At 36.3% G+C, this 12,912-nt stretch overlaps 1 pseudogene; it reads left to right on the top strand.

The window, feature by feature from the left end:
• Nucleotides 1–452: 452 nt before the first annotated feature.
• Nucleotides 453–3,333, top strand: LOC109266231 (DNA ligase 3-like; annotated as a pseudogene).
• The last annotated feature ends 9,579 nt before the right edge of the window (nucleotides 3,334–12,912 follow it).

A 12,912-nucleotide genomic window follows, 5' to 3' on the forward strand; every position in this document is an offset into this window, starting at 1 on the left:
GGATTATTTTTTATAGCACATTCTTTTCAGTTCTCACCTAAAAGTCTTCACCAAACTCAATGTCATTTTAGATCTTGATGTGATGTTTGTTTGTTTGTTTGAGACAGAGAGAGAGACAGAGCATGAGCAGGGGAGGGGCAGAAAGAGAGAGGGAGACACAGAATCCGAAGTAAGCTCCAGGCTCTGAGCTTTCAGCACAGAGCCTGACGCGGGGCTTGAACTCACAGACTGTGAGATCATGACTTGAGCCGAAGTCAGATGCTTAACCAACTGAGCCACCCAGGTGCCCCCCATGTCATTTTGGATCTTACATTTAGCATTATGATCCACATTAATACATTTAGTGTGAAGTGAAAGTTTTTTTTGTTTTGTTTTGTTTTTTTGCATTTGTATATCCAGCACCGTTTCTTGAAAAAGTGTATTTTCCTCACTGAATTGCCTTAACCCCATTAATGAAATCAAATGACTACAGACAACTGAAGTGGCACTCGTGGCCTGCAGGTGCCTGGTCTGAGGCCTGCGGTGTGCACTGGAGGAGGGGGAAGGCAGAGAGTTCAGAACCACCCCCCCGCCGGCCAGCCCATCCATGGACTTATTTTAATTTTCCCAACCATCTTGTGAGATGTAGGATTTTGGCTTTCAAGATCCTCTTCCCACCAAAGCTCCCTGAACTCAGCTGAAAAGAACTGTGCATATTCCAAGAACAACATCATTGGTCTGACATAAGTCAATTCAGCCACTGGTCACAAACAAATCTGTTTCATGGGCAGAGATGAAAGCCTGTTCTGTCATTCCAGGAAGGTAATATAAGACCACGTGCTACCTGCCTTATTTTCTTGCCAAAGTTGCATGTGGGACTCTGCAGCAGCCCGTGAAATGGCTGAACAATGGCTCTGTGTGGACTATGCCAAGCGTGGCATGGCTGGCTACAAAAAACGCAAGGAAAAGATTGTGAAAAGTGTATGCTGGATCAGCAAAGTGGTGCTCAATCCTTTCTCAGAATCCAGCAGGAATATGAAGAAGTGGTATCACATTTAAAAATGCACATTTGAGAAACTGGAGTGGACCAAGGCTCCCACAAAAAGTACTGATGACCTTACAAGCTGGAAGGCTAGGAGAAGCGGGAAGATAATGAGAAGGAACAGGTAAGCCAGCACATTGTAGATCTGTCTTCTAAGGCAATAAGCACACCAAAGAAAGCTGTTGTCCAGGCTAAGATGACAGCCACTGGCTAGGTGACACTCCAATGAAAGGTACCTCATTTGTCATCAATATCAATCCCCAGAAATTTTCTGGTTTTTCATCCAAGCCCAACAACTCTGGGGAAGCCCACTTGAGCTTGACGCCTAAGGCAAGTCTGTCCTCAAGCAAATGGGACCCCAAGCACAAGGATGATCTGCTACGTGAGTTTTGGAAGTTGTGCACCATTGTGGCTGAAAATCCTTGCTATAACAGGATGACCCAGATCATCCAGAACTTCCTTTGGAAAAGTTTGGCAGGAGATGGTTTCCACAGTGACGTGTACCTAAAAGTTAAGCTGCTGCTGCCAGGTGTTATTAGGAGTATTTACAACTTAAATAATAAGCAGACTGTAAAGCTTTTCAGCCTAACTTTGCACTGCAACCCAAATGATATGGCATGAGACCTAGAGCAGGTTAGGTATCAGAGACAACCAGAATCTTCTTTGAGCAGAGCAAGTCTGTCCTCCCAGGTGCCAAGAGTCTCCTTAACATCCAAGAGGTGGACAACTTCCTCCTTCAGCTCTCCAAGCTCAAAGGAGAATGAGCAGCAACAGGCCCTGCAGGACACTGCCGCCAGGTACACAGCCAATGACCTTAAGTGCATCATCAAGTTGATCAAACATAACCCAAGGATGAACTTGGGTGCAAAACATGTGTTCGATGCCCTTGACTCCTGTTACCTATAAAGCATCACACAACCTGCAGGACATGGTGTAGCAGGTCCTCTGCAATGAGCAGGAGGTGACGAAGGAGCCAGGCCAGAGATAAGCTCTGAGCATCCAGCCATCACTGATGATGCCAGTGCAGCCCTTGCTGGCTGAGGCCTGCAAGTTCATCAAGCATGTGATAAAGACATGCTCTAATGGCATGTTGTCTAAAATTAAGTATGATGGGGAGTGAGTCCAGGAGCATAATAATGGGGACCACTTCAGCTACTTCAGCCACATATTGAAGCCTGTCTTGCCTCATAAGGTGGCCCACCTTAAGGACTACATCCACCAGGCTTTCCCTGGGGGCACAACATGATCTTAGACTTTGAGGTGCTCCTGATCAACACTAGGACAGCCAAACTTCTGCCCTTCGGGATTCCTGGAGTGCGTAAGAAAGCTGCCTTCCAGGATGCTAATGTCTGCCTGTTTGTTTTTTGTTTTACCTACTTCAATGTCAAGTTGACGGACAGGCCTCTGTGCAAGCAGCAGAAGTTTCTTCATGATAACATCGTTGAAATTCCCAACCAGATCATGTTCTCAGAAATGAAGAAAGTCACTAAAGCTTCAGACTTGACCAACATGATAAATTGGGTGATGTGAGAGGTGTTGGAAGGGCTGGTACTGAAGGATATGAAAAGGACACAAGATCTACTATCCTGACTTCATTGCCCCAGACCCAAAGAAAGCTGCTGTGGGAGATGGCAGGGGCTGAATTCTCCAAATATGAGGCTCACACAGCTGTGGAGATCATCTCCATCAGATTCCATCACTGCAGGATAAGGACTGGAAATCTGCCACTAACTGGTCCCAATTCAAGGAGCTACACCGGCAGTCTAAAGAGAGGGTAGACTTCACTGTGGCAGTTGGAGAGGAGGGGAGCTCCTCTACAGGGGACAGCAGTGGAGAGAATGAGGGTACCTCATTCTGGGTCTTGCAAGGCCTCCACAGCCTCCCCAAATTGGTGGAGGGCTGCTTTGGGTGGGAGGGCCCAAAGCAGCCCTCCACCAATGCCAAGAAGGCAAGAGGGAGGCTGAGTAGCCCCAACAGCAAAGGAGGCAACAAGCTGATGGGGAAGCCTCCCCCTGTGAAAGTGGGAAAGAAGCAGAAGGTTCCTGATGAGACCCTGTGCTGAGCAAAGGTGCTTGCTTGTGGACATTTTCACTAGAGTATGGCTCTATCTGCCACCATCCACACCAGATTTAAGCCATCTCAAATGCTATTTCGTGGCATTCAATGAAGACCTGATGCAGGAATTTGATATGGCCTCAGCCACACATGTGCTGGGTAGCAGGGACAAGAATCCTGACGCTCACCAGGTCTCCCCATAGTGGATTTGGGCACATATTTGGAAACAGAGGCTGGTAGATCCCTTCCAGGACTGAGGTCCTCCCTCTCCATCATGGGTAGTGGGGGAGGACAGCCTTTCTTGGAGCAGTGCATCTTCCAGAACCCACCAACCACGTTTGGTATCTTCCCAACCAAGAGTCAGCTGGGGTGGGTGCCATTAGTGAAGTCCATTTCTCTTGCTGTTTTACACAGATCTTTCAGATCTGGGTGCTGGGTTGTTGTCTTGTTGTTTTCTTTTAAAAGAACTGTTTTGGGGGCACTTGGATGGCTCAGTTTAGTAACTGACTCAATATAGGCTCAGGTCAGGATCCCACAGTTCGTAGGATTGAGTCTTATGTCAGGTTCAGTGCTTACAGTGTGGAACCTGTTTGGGATTCTTTCTTTCTCTCTTTCTCTCTCTCTCTCTCAAAATAAATAAATAAAACATTTAAAAAATGTGGTTTTTTCCTACAAATAAAATATCTTGTAGTTAAAAAAATTCAAATAATTATACATATTAGAGTGTATTTTGAGATTCTTTATGCTGTTTCAAAGACCTAATATTCATTTATTCTAAAGCCATGATGTCTAGAAAACTGTAGCAGTCTATTAAGTATTGAATAAAATACTATATCTATTTCAAGTTTGTTAATAATTTTCAAAATAGTTCTGCATATTCTAAATCTTTGATTTTCCAAATAGCTTTTAGAATCAGTTTGTCAGTCTCTACAAAATAAAACAATTCCTAGGGTTTTCAAAATTCTCGTTAAGCCCTGCTTTTGCTGCATCTCAAAATATTTCTATGATGTGTTTTAACTATCCCTAATTTTAAAAATATTTTCTAAATTCCCTTGTGATATTTTTTTGACCTGTGGATTATTTAGGAGTGTGTTGATTGGATTCTAAATACTGGGGGATTTTCCAGATATCATTCTCTTATTGATTTCTAATTTAAGTCCATTGTGGTCAGAGTAAATAATTGGTGTTATGTGAAATTTAAAAAATTTATTGGCATTTCTTTTTATGGCCTAGAATATGGTGTATCTTATTAAATGTTTTATGTATTTAAAAAATGTTATTGGGTAAATCAGGTCAAAATAGTTCATTGCACTGCTCATGTCTTCTATAGTCTTACTAATTTTCTTTTATTATTCTATCAGTTAGTGGGGTGTACATGGGTGGGTGTGGGAATATTAATGAAATTTCCAACTATAATTGTTGATTTCTTTAATTCTTTCAGAGCTGTCAGTTTTTGTTTCATATAATTTGAATCTCAGTTATTAGAAACATAAAAATTTAGGATTGTTATTCACTTTAATTGAATTAACTTCTTACCATTATGAAGTGATCTTTATCCCTGGTAACATTCTACTTTAAAATCTACTTTCTTATAGTATTATAGCCTTCTCAGTTTTCTTCTGCTATTGTTAGCATGGTGTATCTATTTTCATCCTTTTACTTTTAAGCTGTCTTTATGATTATATTTAAAGTTGGTTTATTACAGCATGTAGTTGGGCTTTGGCTTTATTAACCAAGTTAACAATCTCTGCCTTTCAAATGAATTTTTAGATTGCTTAAATTTAACTTTATTATTGATATGGTAGGGTTTAATTTTCTGTCTTCCTACCTTCTGTTCTTGCTCCCTTTTTCCTGTTTTCCACACTTCTCTCAAACTGTTCCTTATGATTCAATTTCATCTCCTTAATTGGCTTACTAAACACACCTCTCTATTCTGGTTGTATTAGGATTTAATTTATCATAGTCTAACTTGTCATAGTCTATACAATTGATAATAGTATACCAATCTGTAATATAATAATGTTAAGACATCGTTTCATTTCACCCTTCTTGAACTTTGTACTATTGTCATACATTTTCCTTTTACTTATCTTAAAAACCCACAACACATTTTTATTATTTCCTTAAAAAGTTAATATTTTAAAGGAATTTACAAAATCCAAAAAATATATTGCATTTACCAACACATTTTCCATTTCTCATGCTTTTCATTCTTTTATGTAATTTTATCTAATTTGTATTGGGCATTTTTTTCTTCTCACTAAGGGATTCTCTTTAACATTTCTTACAGTCACAATGATGACTAGTATAGTGGTAGTCTACTGGTGATTATACTTATACTCTAAGCTTTTCTATATCTTAAAATTATTTCACTTTTGCTTACAAAATATATTTTTACTTGGTAGATAATTCCAAGTTGGTAATTTTTTCTCTATTATAAAGATAATGTTGTGCTCTTCTCTGATTTATATTGTTTCTGAGGAGAAATGTGCCATCGTTATTTTTTTTTCTTTTGTGTGAAATGGGACTTTTTCCTACCTCTGGTTTTGAAGATTTTCTCTGTAATCACTGGTTTAATGCAACTGTGTCATGATATGTCTTGGTATAGATTTCTTCTGACAGAGGTTTACTGGGTTTCTTGGATCTATAGCTTTAGACTTTTATCAGAATTGGAAAATACTGGCCAGTATTTCTTTAAATATCTTCAACTTCCCTACTCTTTCTCTCCAATCTTTCTGGGACTCCAATTACACATGTTAGAATGCTTAGTGTTTTCTCACTGCCACATTGCCCCTTTTTTAAAAAAAATTCCTTTTTCTCTCTGAATTTCATTCTGGATAGTTTCTATTGCCATGTCTTCAAGATTACTGTTTTTTTTCTTCCACTATGTCTATTCTGCCATTAAACACATCTTATGTATTTTTCATCTTATACAAGACTAAATTTTATCTCTAAAAGCTGGATTTGGGCCATTTTTGTATCTTCCATATCTCTCTTGAACAACCTCAGGTTTTCTTCTTCACATTGAGCATATGGTAAATATTTATAGCACATATTCAATGTTATCTGCTAATTCTCCCATATTTGTTATTTCTGGTTGTGTTTCTATTGATTACTTTTTTATCCTCATTATTGTTTTTATTTTTCTGCATCTTTCATGCCTGGTCACTTTTGATTCAATGTCAGACTTTGTTAAGTTTATAGTTTGGATATTGATTTTTTTTTCATTTATTTTAATACCACCAATTGGTATTTAGTTGAAGTCTCTGGAAGAATCCTTTGCAAATCTCTGGAGCTCTCTGCGTATGCAATGGTCTTTTCTCTGGTGTTCTTCATTATGAATTTTAGCACTTTGACCTCTGACATCTGAATTCTGTCTTGTTAATCACTAGATCCTCTCCCTGTGCTTAATCCTGGAAACTATCTTCATTGTGAAATTGAAGGTAATCACACAGCTTACCTTATTTAATCCTCTTTTCTCAGATCTTACTATTTTGTGTTGACTGCTGTCCAATTTTTGAAAATCACTGTTTCATATGTATTGTTCAGTTTTCTAATTGTTTAAGGTAAGAGATTAGATCCAGTTTCAGTTTTCCTGACCTGAAGGAGAAATCTTACACTTCATTATTATTTTTATAATTATTTTCTAACAAATGGATTTCAGGCTATATGTGTCTTCTAAACTGAATCTTCACCGTGCAAGTCTGATGATCACTTCACACACACACACACAGACACACACACACACACACACACACACACACACATACCCCTACACCCCGCCATAACCTGTTCATAATGTTCTCTCTACCTAGAAGTGTGTGTGTGTGTGTGTGTGTGTGTGTGTGTGTGTGAGGGGGGGGGGGTGGACAGAGGCAGAGAGAGAGGGAGAGAGAGAATCTCAAGCAGGCTCCACATTGTCAGTATGGAGCCCAATGCGGGGCTTGAACTCACAAACTGTGAGATCATTATCTGAGCCAAAACAAAGAGCTGGATGCTTAACTGATTTGAGCCGCCCAGGCATCCCAGTCTGATGACCACTTCTAAATAGTTTGTGATTTTCATTAGGATTTCCTATTTGATTCACAAACTATTTAAATGTATGACTTTAGATTCCAAATTTATCAGATCTTATTGACCAAATTAGATTCTTATTTCTAATAATAATGCATCCTTCTAATGAATTTTTACTGCATGATATTGTTTATTTTGCATTTATTAAAAGTTCTTTTAGGGTTTAATATGTGGTCAGTTTATATGTGGTCAGTGCTTAAAAATAATCCTTATTCTCTATTTTTGATATGAGTTTTTTATAAAAATAAATTCAATTAAGCTTACTTATTGTGGTCAATTTTTCTGTATCTTCACTAAGTCTCTTCTTGCATGACTCAGCAGATTCTGAGATACATTTATTAAAAGTTTACACTATGATAAAAAATTTGTCAATCTCTCTTTGAAATTCTTTGCTTTTTTGCTTCATATATTTCAAGTCTATATTGTTAAAGGTTTGAAGTTCGATATTGTTATATATTCTGAGACATTTCATTTGCCATTAAGCATAACTACTTTTGCCTGCATTAATGTTAATATATTTATGTATATTGTTAAATATAGTATTTTACAACTAAACTGAAACTTAAGAATTAAGAGTTGGCCATAATATTCTACTTTAGTTTTATTGCATGGCACAAAAGGAAGTATGAATCTAAATAGTTTTACAATAAAATTCACATAAGAATAAATTTAAATTATAGTTATTAAACTCTTTTTATAAAAAATAAAAAATACAATTACTATATATCATTGTTCTGAATTTGTTAGTCCTCTTTAGTTCTCAAAAACACAAAATCCATCCCCTGGTGGTAATTACATAAAATGGTAGCAAGCAAGTGTAGCAATTTATTGATATGCTAAAAAAAATTCTTTAAAGTTTATTTATTTATTTTGAGAGAGAGCACAGGAGAGAGGCCGAGAGAAAGGCTGAGAGAGAGAATCCCAAGCAGGCTCTGAGCTAATACTGTGGAGACTGATGTGGAGCTCAAACTCACAAACTGTGAGATCATGACCTAACCTGAAATCAAGAGTCAGGTGCTTAACCAACTGAGCCACCTAGGTGCCCCTGCTAAAAACATTTTTTTAATCCATTCCAGAAACCCAAAATGTCTTAAAGCAACTGCATAAATTCATGGACTAAGCCATTAAGGGTTAAATTAAAGAGGATGAATTAACTAGAGAATCTCATTTTCTTAATGGATATCTCTTCGATTTTTGTGAGGAACTATTTAGCTAAGTGTTTTTGTCATTAATCATCTGTTCATATATGTCTTAGTTCAGGCTGCTATAACGAATACAATAAGAATGAGCACCCTAAAAAACAGAAATTTGTGTCTCACAGTTCTAGAGGCTAGGAAATCTGAGATCAGAGTCCCAGCATAATGGAGTTCTGGGTGAAAGCCTTCTTCCAGATTTGCACATGACTGTCTCTTCATTTTATTCTTATGGCAGAGAGCACAGAGAGGAAGCAAGGTCTTTTGTGTCTCTTCTTATAAGCCACTAATGCCACTCTCATGACCTAGTTACCTCCCAAGACTCCATCTCCAAATATCATTACATTGGAGATTAGGGTTTCAAACATATGAATTTTGTGAGGACATAAACATTCAGTCCATAGCAATATACTTTGGCCATTTTTATTAGTGTGTTCATCCATTTTGTTACTAATTATTAAAGTATTTCACATAGTAATGTTATTAGTCATTACATGGATTTGATCATTTAAATTTTTCATGTTAATATTGATAATAACTTTATATTTTCACTGTTATATATGGAAAATATCAGTCTGGCTCTAGGACTTGTTGTCTGTCTTTTATGCATAGAATACCTTCCCTGAACATCAATCCTTCCTTTTCTTCTAGGCATTTTATGGTTGGCCCCCTTTTATGTTTTAACTATTTAATTATCTAGAATGTATCATTCCCTCAAACACATCTTACTTTCTGTATTGGCTTCATGTAAACTGTGTCATATTCTGTATATAAATGTGGTTGGATCTACCCTTATGCTTGCTACTTAGTACAATTAATCAGTCAGTTCTTACTCCATACCAAACTATTTTAATGACTTTGGCATTCTAATACCATTTCATTATTAACCAGTACAAACCACTTCTCATTATTCTTTTATTTTCAGAATTTGTGGGATGTTCGAATCATTAATTTTTCAAGATGACCTTTAGAAACATCTCTAAAACTTTTCAAAAACATTCATTGATAATTTGACTGGAATTATATCATATTATAAATTGTGCTATATGGAGAATTAATATTTTTAATATTAACTAAGTCTTGGTATTTGTTTCATATATTCATATATGAATATATATGTTTGCTTATTCAAACATATATTATATATATTTGTTTCATATATTTCATTATATTTAGTAGGATTTTTTTGCACTTTTCTTACATTTATTATTAGGATTATTTGTAGATATTTTATATGTACTATTGCTTATTAGATGACCATATAATTTGTTATTCAAACCAGTAGACTTTAACAGTGAAAGGGAACACTATTAGTAATAGCAAGCATAAATAAACAGGATCTCATAGCTATTATTAATATGATTTTTTTTAATTTTATTTTCTGATAGGTTAATGCACTAAATAGCAATGCTATCTATGTATATATATATATATATTTTTTAAACAAGTCAAACTTTCCATCTCTATATTAAACGCAATCATTTATAGTGAATTCTTTTATTTTCTCAGATGATTGAATATGTCGCTTCAATATAATGATAATTTTGACACTACTTCATAATAATTATATGCCTAATTTATTTTTTGTAACCTAATGCATCATATAGAACTTCCAGTAAAATATTAAATACTAGTAGTGGGGGAGGGTACTTTTTTTTCTTTGATTCTTGACATTACTGAGACTACAACTAGCACAATACCATTTTGATGTAATGGTAGTTATTTCATGTTAAGGGATTGTCCTTCCTAATTTGTTTATACATTACACTAATTGAAGTATAACAGGCATAAAACACAGTATATAAAATCATATGTATATAGCTCAATGAAATTTCACATCTATGTAATTGGTACCAAAACAAGATAAGCAATATTTCCAACCTCTACTAGAAGCATCTTTGACTTTTACCCATAGAATTACTATACTCTCACACAAAACAAATATTGTAATATATAATACCTTCCTTCCTAAGTTTCCTGCTTTTTAAATAGATGCACACTTTCCCCCACAATATGTTTTCTTTGTGTCTTGTTTATCCCTCAATGCTATGTGAGTTTATATATATTTATAGGTTTATAATAATAGTTTTTTGATTATCAGTAATAATTATCCATTATATGAGCATACCCCTGCTTATTTATTAAATCTATTCCTTTGATGGCCATTAAAATTGTTTCCAACTTAGGTTTATTACCAAAATTGCCTTGAAGTTCTTGTACAAATCTTTTGGTGAACATACACATTTCTGTTTCGAATATGCTAGGAATTCAATTACTGTATCATGGGATATACACATGTTCAGCTTTAGGAGATGCTACTAGTTTTCCAAAGCAGTTGTATCAGTTAACACTCACAAGGAATATGAGTGTACCAGCTATCCCACATTCTTACCTTAACTTGTTTTAATTTGTTAATTTTCTTTTTAATTTAGCCATTCAGGTAAGTGTGTTGAAGTACATCATTGTAAATTTTAATTTGTAATACCCAATTGAGAGGTGAGGTTGAACATCTTTTCATATTAATTCACCATTTGGAAATCACCTTTTAAAAAGTGCCTATTTAAGATGTTTGTCCACCTTGTGATCCACTTTAAATTTTTTCTTATACGCTTGCCTAGGTTCTTTTTGGGATGTGAATTGTTTAATCATATATTTATAGTGAATAGTGAATACCTTCCATTATGTAGCTTGCTTTACAATTTCTTAAGGTGTTTTAATGGGTTTTGATGTATTTTTCTTAATTTTAATAGTCCAATTAATCAAGTTGATTTTTTTATGATTAGTGATTTTTGCCTCCCTCAATTGATGAAGATATTCACCTGTTTTTGTTTTTTTCTAAGCACTTTAATTTTTAGCCTCTATATTCAGTTCTTTCATATTCCACCTGGAATTGAATGCTCTGTGTGAGTATGGATGTCAAGATTCATTTTTCCATATGGATATCTAATTGATTCAACATCATTTTTTGAAAGATGAACTTTCACAAACTCATTATAATGCCATCCTAAGTCAAGTGCTCATATATGTGTGGGTTGATTTCTAGACGCTTTATTCTGTTTTAGTGGTCTGTTCATCTATTCTTACATCGGTACTACAATAATTTAATTACTATACTGTAAAATAGGTTTTGGTATCTGCCTGTGCACACCTGTCAGTTCAGTTTTATTTTTCATGGTTGTTTTGAGTATTCTTGCCCTTTTCAATTTCTATATGTGGTGAATATATAAGGTCCTGGTTGGATCCCCTTTCGGTGGAGGGAAAGTCTTTCCTGGAGAAAGTCTTTACTGTTCATGCCCCTTTGGGGATTGCCTTAACTGGAGAGACACATCTCACCCAATGCCATGCCCCTTTCCTAAGTATAGCCCACGTATAACAACTGACCACTGTGAGGGTATACATGTCTGACTCTTTGGCCCAAACTGAGGACAAACTTAAGAGTCATCTCAGTTTCAAAGATCCTCATAGTACTACTTGATTTCTCTGTTGAGATTACATTTTAGTTCAGTGTCTCCTTTTGTCTAATTCTGCCCAGCCCTTCTATTCCTCAGGTGCTACCCCCTAAAACATTCCTAAGAAATTTCTTGCATACCAATCTCCATCTCAGAATGTGCTTCCTTAAAAACCCAATCTGACAATTGCTGCCAGGAGTGGTCCAAGAATATAAACTCCGGAATGGGCTTCTGGAGCTGGATTGCCTTCCCATCACCCTGCTGGTAACAAGAAACTATTAACTTCTGGAGGTGGAATACTGATAGCCCCATTACAAGGTAGCACAGCAACTGTTCAAACACTTACCTATAGTGAACTTGAATGGTATACTGGTGGCAGTGAATTCACTAATGGTGTAATGTATCAGGTACTTAAGAAATATGTGGAATGTAGTAACTATAAAAACAGTGTAACTGAGCGACTATAACTAAGTTCAACTGAAGACAACGAAAAGCTAGAGTGATTAATCAGAACTAAAAGCTAAATGAGATGAAGTACCTCCTTGGTAGTATGGCTCCTGGGTGGCTCAGCAGACTCTTGATTTCAGCTCAGGTCATGATCTCATGGTTCATGAGTTCAAGCCCCACATAGGGTTCTACACCGACAGTATGGAGCCTGCTTGGAAATCTCTCTCTCTTCTTCTCTCTCTGACCCTCCCTCACTCTTTCTGTCTCTCTATCTCTCAAAATAAATACATAAACATCAAAAGAATTTTTAAGTACCTCTTTGGTAGTAAAAAACAACAACAAAAAAACAGCAACAAAAACAACAGGATGGCTGAGAAAGAGATGAGGACATATCCAGAATTTAATCCTAAGAGTAGCAGAGCCCAAGGGTTGAATTATCATCCAAAGCAGGGCTACCATTTACCTAAGCAATACAAATTGTACTGGTAAAGAAAACACCAACATCACTAACATATTCAGTTTTGGCTCTCTGTAGACCCTAAATGGTGACTGGAGGTGCAATTACAGATATGAGATGACTGATGTCAAGAGTGATTACAGGACCCCAAAACAACAGAGGCCACGTGGTAGGCTTAATCATCAGAAGCCAGGTGTATATATTTTTCATGAGGTT

Source organism: Panthera pardus, unplaced genomic scaffold (genome assembly GCF_024362965.1).
Source record: "Panthera pardus isolate Hobbes unplaced genomic scaffold, ASM2436296v1 HiC_scaffold_16, whole genome shotgun sequence".
Classification (NCBI taxonomy): Eukaryota; Metazoa; Chordata; class Mammalia; order Carnivora; family Felidae; genus Panthera; species Panthera pardus.